This window comes from Typopeltis vanoorti, chromosome 23 (genome assembly GCF_054136105.1).
Source record: "Typopeltis vanoorti isolate ZY-2024b chromosome 23, IOZ_Tvanoo_1.0, whole genome shotgun sequence".
Taxonomy (NCBI): domain Eukaryota; kingdom Metazoa; phylum Arthropoda; class Arachnida; order Uropygi; family Thelyphonidae; genus Typopeltis; species Typopeltis vanoorti.
Genome location: NC_143571.1, coordinates 38,368,663 through 38,376,950, shown reverse-complemented (window position 1 = coordinate 38,376,950; position 8,288 = coordinate 38,368,663).

Genomic DNA, 8,288 nt, shown 5'->3' with positions numbered 1-8,288 from the left:
TAGCACCACTGCTTTTTAGCCTTTACATGGCAGACATCCTTGAAATAGTTAGCAGATACTTTGCTCATGCAGATGATTTAGCTTTGGTGATCAATAACAAATCCATAGAAAGAACTGAAGAAATATTGATGATTGAAATGTCGGCCTTATAGCAGTTCTATAAAAAATTGAGATTAACACCAAATCTGGTAAAACTGAATGTTCTTGTTTTCGCCTTAATAATAGACTTGCAAATAAAAAACCACAGATATATGTTGATGGGATATTAATCTCGTTTAATCCGACACCTAAATAATTGGGGATAACTTTGAATAGAGCTCTGTTATATAAACAACATATGATTATTATCGCTGATTTGTACGTACTAGAAATAATATAGTCCAGAAGCTCTGCGGTACTACATGGGGCTCAAGCGCCACAACTGTACGGTGCACCGTTTTGGGACTGGTTTACAGTTCAGCAGAGTAAGCAGAGTTCAGCATGGTGCCCCTGTTTTGCCTAATAGTTACCATATCAACAAATTAGATGTTAAACTTAATTTTACTATGCGTTTTTAATAACGGGTTGTATCAGAAGCACACCCTTCCAATGGTTCCCCATTCTGAGCCATATTTCTCTTCCAGAATTACGACGACAGGAAGCTTTGCTTCGTGAATATAAAAATAATCTTAAATAACAAAAACCTCCCAATACATGAGTTTATTCCAGATGCTTTATCTGATAAATTAAAATCCAGAAGACCTGCCATGAGGATCGCCTGTTATCTTTTCAGTCAGAATGTCAGCTAGATGAATAACTGGGACACACTGTGGACTCAAGCAGTATCACCTGAAGTCCGTAGCTATAAAGATTCTTCAAAAACCATCTGGATTTGACATGCCCAGGAATATATGGAAAACTGCTAATATGATCTATACAGGTCACGGTGTATGTGGAGACTTAGTGTCAAAGTAGGGAAAGATATCGAATCCCCACTGCTCTTGTGGAGTCGAGACAAACCACCAATTATTTAGTTCAGGAATGTGAGTTAATGGCATATCCAGGTGAACTAACAGATATTTTTGACCTATCCCCAGAGGCGATCAATTGGATTAAAAATCTAAATGTAAAAATATGATTAAATTATTGTTTGGTGCTTGTCATATATTTAATGCCTGTATTTTATCTGCTTGTCTATGTTTTACTTTATATTTATAATTTTATATATTTGTATCTTATCCATATTCATATGTATTTCATGTTATTCCCTATCGTATGGCATATAACCATGTGTATATGCCAGACGATAAATAAATTAATAACCACAAGGAGGTATTTCACGACAGTCCAGCACCTGTGTTTATTTAAAAGTATAGTGGTTTCAAAGGGAAGTTTAAAATTTGGTTCTGTAAATTTGTATGCCATACTCGGACTCCTGAATAACTTATTTATTGATAGTTTTGGCCCGCTATCAGTGAAGTGAGGATACTGTATTAAAATTCAGATATCCGACAAGTTAAAAAATAAAGTAAATAATTTAGAGTTAAAAACTTAATAATAAGGTGTTTCGAAATGTAACTTTAGAAACTCTGAAGTTACACGTATGTTTTCAATTTGTATGCCATACACTCACTTCTGAAAAACTTTGATTTATTGATAGTTTTGGCCCACTATCAGTGAAGTGTAGGAGTCTGTATTAAAATTCAGACATCCCAAAAATTAAAAAATAAAGCATTTAATTAAGAGTTAAGAACTTATTATATATTGGGTTTTATCCTTTATCCAAGTGTTAGCAAACAAAGTTTGCGCCTGAAGTACTTTCAAGAGTGAGTCAACTCTTGGTAAAGGTGGTATAATTCTCATCACTTGCTTAGTATCTCCCATATTGCAAAGCACATCTCCTTGCAGACATGTACAATGCTATGCATTAAGGGAAGGACCACTACCCAGACCGGTTTCGGCCTTTATTTAGGTATCATCATTAGAAGCTAGACCCAGATGTGGTGGTGGTAGTAAGGTGGAAGTAATGGAGAAGTCATATTTACTTATCCGAATTGATAAAGGGTGTCACACCCTATTATTAAAATTCTCTGGATTAGAAATAAATTTATGGAAGTTTTTTCCCATAGCTATACTTCAGGTGCAAACTTTGTTTGCTAACACTTGGATAAAGGATAAAACCCAATGTATAATTAGTAGCATAGTCATGTGAAAAAACTTCCATAAGAGTGAAGAAGTTAAAATACGGTGTTTGTAAAGTTATTAGTTAAACGTATCTTTCAATTTGTTTGTCACGAGCAAGATATTTTGCGATATTATTCTTATTTTAGCTACTAAATCTTTTCTTGTAAAATAAATGCATTAAAATTTGATATTAGAGTTAGTTATAATTTTGTATGAGTGCAGCAAAATGTTGTAAGGTGTTGTATGTTGACAAACATTGATTACGAAATGTTAATAATTAGTGAATGTTCCGGTTTAATTCACGTTGCCTTAATTATTAAATGAGATTACCTCAGTGTGAACAAATTATATTCTAATTTCTGGCTGTTTCATAATGAAATTATAATTAAAAAAACGTTTCTGCACTGTGAAGAAAGAATTTGTTTCAAACCCAACGCTGGAAAGTAGTAATTGCATTACACAATGGTGAACATGAGCAGAATTTACTTACTTGCTTATCCGAGCATGAGTGGTAGCGAAAGGAACGTAATCGAACGTTTCCAGGTGTTCATCTATCCAGGGAATATAAAAGGAACACAGCAGAAGAAAGCCGAAAAGTTTCTGTGTCTTCAGTATATGAAGACTGGGCAGATATTAGAAGAAACGTTAAAAATAGAAGACTAAGAGAGAGGATATCCTTATATGAGCAAGTTTGAGTGCGTATAAAGAGATAAGTATGAAGTTTTAGTAGTGATTAATCCGTATAGGATATATATATTTCAGTTGACGCTGAAAGGAACTTTATCCAGTTCGTATAGAATGGGCCCGGTTAAGTTTATTTAGAATTCTCAGTCTGATATGCAGGACCGTACTTCGACTATTCCTGAGGCGCTAGAGTGCTCCGGACACCCCTCCCTCCTTGTTTGGGCTCTTAAATTGGCTCTAATTTTTGGGGCCTCCAGCTAAAGATTCGTCCGCCTGTGTCTAAGTACGGCCCTGCTGATATGTAATTTCTAACTGTTGCCATGTTCTAGTTATTTCTGCAGACGCTTTCATATAGAAAGCAAAGATTGTTCTGAAGTGTTAAACTGTTAATATGATCTCGAGAAGAATGTTGACTTTTTTAGAATGACTTAACTTTCACATGGAAAGTTAAGTCATTCTAAAGTGATGAATTTTTGGTAGTTTATTCAATGGAGTTTGCTGTTGATTTCATATAGAAAGTGAAGGTACTGGAGTGCATTGGGTGAAGCTATGATATATTTTCTTCAGTGTTATGTGATTTTAAGATGCAAAAAGAGTTATCTTATGTTTCTGTCATATAAAGAGCAGTGTTTGTAGTAGTTTTTCTTCTGTGTAAAGTCAAGAAAGAATAAAAATTCTGTAGGCGGTTCCAAGATTCAAGACGTTTTGTTCATAGAGGATAATAAGGGTTCCTTTATGTGATAGAGAGGAAATTATGCACATTTAAGTGTTTTTCTTGTTGTTATTTGAAGAAAATACACTGGCAACTGCGTCCACTATTTCCCTAGGTCTTTGGTTTTATAAACTACTTGATCAAATTTCCATTACTATAACACTCAGTCTGCAGTATCTTGAAAAATAATAATTCTCCACTGTAGCCAATTAGAAATAGCTGGCTGAAGACTCTCCCTAATTTTTAAACTGCACCTGCTGAAGAGAGACAAATAAATGTCACCTTCTCGCGGTCTTAATGCAACGTGAAAGTACTCGCATGAAATAATGCGAGTGCTTCGGTCCATTTTCTTAAGTTTTCGGGATGAATGAAAAATCCGCTTGCGTGTGCCAGACATTTGCTAAATCGGGAATAGTTTTGTTCAGACAACATAGTCAGTGACTAAAATCGAACGTCTTTCGATTTTCGTCGTTGACTATGTTTTCGATTTCAGTCGTTGACGTTCTGAGACATTCGGTTTTAGTCTTTCGACTAAAATCGAACGTCTCAGATCGTCTTTCTACAAGCTTTCTAGGGCTGTGGATGCAAGTGTTATTTCCACAATGATAAACAGGCCTTTAGCTTCAACCCAAAATTGATAATCCTGCATTTAGCAACATTAAACTAACACTCATTAATATTTCATCATAGAATCATCCTGTTCAATCAGTCTGCTGGAATTTGCTATCTGAAATGTTTCTTATAATACGTGTACTGATATCTCATCCAAAACAAATGGATAACCTCTACCTTTTTTCAACCCTATCTTATCATGTAAATCTAGCTCAGAAACCTAACGAGTTTAATGGAACTGTATACGTTAATAAAAGCTATAAATTATTAACTTTGCTGTGGCAACCTTGCATTCGACATTATTCCAATGCTATCTACCGCGATCGTTTTTCTTTTTACTTGCCACATAGCAAAGGAATTCTCTCAGATTTAATTTAACCATTTCAACTCGTCTCATTTTGCAGTATAATGTCCCTTCCACACCATTTTTCACTTCCCTTTAGTGTCCGTACTGTTTATGTGATTTTGCATCAACTTTCATGCGATATAACATTTCATTTTTCTTTACCATGGATTTCTTTTTTTTCTCAAGGAATGCAGACAGTTATAATTTCCTTCAAACACCTCCTGGCCCACATTCACGCACTACTCATTTATCTACCATCTAGTTTCTCATACTATGGCACAACTGCAAATTGCCTTAGCAGTTTATCATAAACAGCTGTGATATAGTTCTGGATACATATGTCTCTTCTTAGTGAAAGCAGTCACTTCCCAATGCAGAACTGAGTTATCACTTTCCTGTGCCAGTTAGAGGCAAAATACTCTAATGTAATATTTATGCACCACAAAAGACCCTTTCCTAACATGCTATATAAGGATGTTCTGCCTCAGTAATTTCATCAATTTCTTTCCTTCTGAAGTACGGTTTCTGATCCTTCCTTTCTCTATCCCCATAGCCCTTCCTGTATTGACAAGGTTAATTCATCTGTGCAGTTTTGAGTTCTCTACAGTTGACACTTCTCTGCAGCAACTTCCGATTGAGTATTTTGTCTCACAAACAAAAAAGCTAAATCTATTTATTTATTTATTTATAATTTTCTTTTTGCACACAAAGCCTCAAGGCCTACAGTAGGACTAGAGCCACTATCACTCTTAATCCCATTTTCTACTCCAACTGGCTGTAATGAATCTGTAATCACTTGCAATAATCCCCATCTTTTTATTGTCTGTCTTCTCATTACATTAATTCTTTTACATTATTTTACACATTAGATCTTTAACTTTTTACTAAAAACTCCTAAGTTTTTCACAATATTCTAAACTATAATACGCATTGATTAGCTAATTGTTTCCGTGTATATTTTATTATCAATATACATTTGAGCACACTATGAGCATTATATAGGAAGGATTTTTTGAAGGCATGATAAAAATAATTATACAGGGTGGCCATAAAATAACTTTCCCTCTTTGTTGGCATCTTTAGCTAAAACCAATAAAAGGAATGAGACCAAACTTTATATTGAGAATTTTGAAGGCATGGGGAGATGATTTCAGTGAAAAAAAGATTTAGTATCAAAAGTCGCCGATAAGGTAAATTTTGGCGCTGGCAGAGCCGAAAGTAGTCAAATATTTACAGTAAACGCAGGTAAAAAGGATTATGCAAATTTTACTGTGCGTACGTGATAGCAGCGCCACCAGTTCCACTTAAAAAGGGATTGGGAACATTTAGGCAGTTATCCAAATGACTGACGAATTGTGGTCAATATGCGTCCTACCTTGCCTCAGTGTGCTTTACTTGTTAAGTTGCTTTACCTTAAACAGTGCAATGCCGTAGCGGCCCTTCGGGAATTTAGAAGGCTTCATAACCTGCGTACAAATCCTGTTTCAGCTGTAGCACTGAGAGCTATGATTAAGAAGTTTGAAGAAACTGGATCACTAAGAGTTGACCTGGCAGAGGACGGAAAGCAGTGCAAGATAGGTCAGCACATTCAAAATCGTGTATGTGGTCCAGGGGACCCGTGATTCTGATGAATAAAACATTATTTCCTGTGAGTTAAGTCGCTACATTAATTTCTGTGTCTCTCGCAAGTTGTTGTTTTAGTTTAATTATTATTATCATCATTGTAACGTGCCACATAACCAGCAGGAATGAGTAAAGTGGCTGTCGCTTACACCATCGAAATGTTATTATTCCATTTTTTCTGCCTTTAATGTAATTATCTGCTTGTTTTCGGCTCCCCCAGCGCCAAAATTTCCCCTATCGGCGACTTTTGGTACTACATCTTTTTTTCGCGGAAATCATCTCTGCATGCCTTCAAAAGTCTCAATATAAAATTTGATCTCATTCCATTTATTGGTTTCAGCTACAGATGTCTCCAAAGAGGGAAAGTTATTTTATGGTCACCTTGTATTTTAAATCAAGGTATATCAAATAAGTTAATGTTTAAAATCATCGCAAAAGAAAAAGGAAAATCAAAGAGTTTATTTATCTAGGAAGCTTAGTGGAAGTGTCATGTGAATCACCTGAACTAAGCGGCTCGAAGAACGACCTAGGTTCGATTCTAGTCACCAACTAGAGGAGCTAAGCTTTCTAAGCCTTCATTCGAATAATTCCCTATTTAGTCGAACTCTGACACGGAAAAGTGGGTTTTCTTTTGGAAACTTAGGTTTTTCATCCTGTACACTCATGAAAATCGACGGCAGAATCCATACTATTTCACACAATAACATATTTTGTTAGGGTTAGTTGTCTCTATGTCGGATGCTGCTTATAATTAGTAAGAGATTATAATTAGTGTGTAGCTCAGTGGAAGTGGCGCTTGAATCCTCTGTGCTTGGCTGGTCGATGTTAGACCTAGGTTCAAGTCTAGTCGCCGACTGGAAGAACTTTATCTAAGCCTATCTTCGACTGATTCCCGAGTTGGTCGATCTCTGGCATGGGCAAGCGGGTTTTTCCTCCCGGACACTCGGGTTTTTAGTCGCGTAAACTCATTATTTCAGACAGTAACATATCCTGTTAGGGTTAGGCGCCAAGAGATGGCAGCACTTGTTTGCCTGCCTATAACTAGTGATAGACATGGACTATCTATATCTGATTGGCTACCGGTGGAGATTGAACTACCCACTCAGTCTCCAAAAGCTAGATAGAGTATAAAGGTCTCGCCTACTCCCTATTAGGGATAAAATGCATTAGCTGATTTTTTTAATAATCAGTGTTGGGCCAGCTATCTCTGATTGGCTACCTTTCAAGATTGAGCTTCTCCAATTAGTGTCCAAAAGATAGATATAGACAAGGCTTTTATTCAGCTGGAAGAACTGTCCGGAACGCATTCTGGTAAACTTTTCTGGACCGTTCTGGCTAAAAAAAAGCCATGAATATAGATATGGCTAAAATATAAGGCTATAAGGAAATAAAAGGCATCAGCTGACTTTTTTTTAAATAAAATTTTCCTATTAAGATAAAGTCAGTGGAATTTGAAATGTATTCTCATTGCAATTTAAGATTTAAGGTAATATGTAAGAATTAGGTGAAAATTCTGTTTATATTTAAATATTAAATGAGTAAGTGTTCTTCTTCGTCTCTTTGATTGTCTGATTCCAAAGATCTCACGCCTTTTATTCTTTTATATGGAGATATACTTTTAGATATTTAGTGGGCACAATTCAAATCCACAGGCAGTAATCTAGCGTTGATGAAGCAAACGCTACGTCCAATGAGTGATCTACACTTGCCTCTTGCATTCTTCACAGAAAAAATATTTTCCATCAAGTAAATGGAGATGTGATCGAAAATATTGAAAAACAACTCATTACTTGCTCTTCCAAAGCAAATTGAAAAACAAAACGAAGTAAACGGTTTCTCTTTCTTGGAAGAAGTAGATAGTCCCCGTATAATTCTTGCAAGAAAGAAGCAGCAATTTGAGTCTCTTCCAGTATCTTTTAATAATGGAGAACCCCAGATACAATGGGGTTTCTCTTTTTTAGAGAACATACGCGTCTAGTCTTTTCAATGACGACTTCAAATTCGACAATTATATATCACAGTTGCTAATCCTATGCCAATGCAAAGTCCACCCACTGTTCTTACATTAGAATAGTCACGTAGAAATTTTCTGCACTAAAATTTCTCGATGCTGTACAAGAAAGGATATTTCATTTAAAAGATAACCAC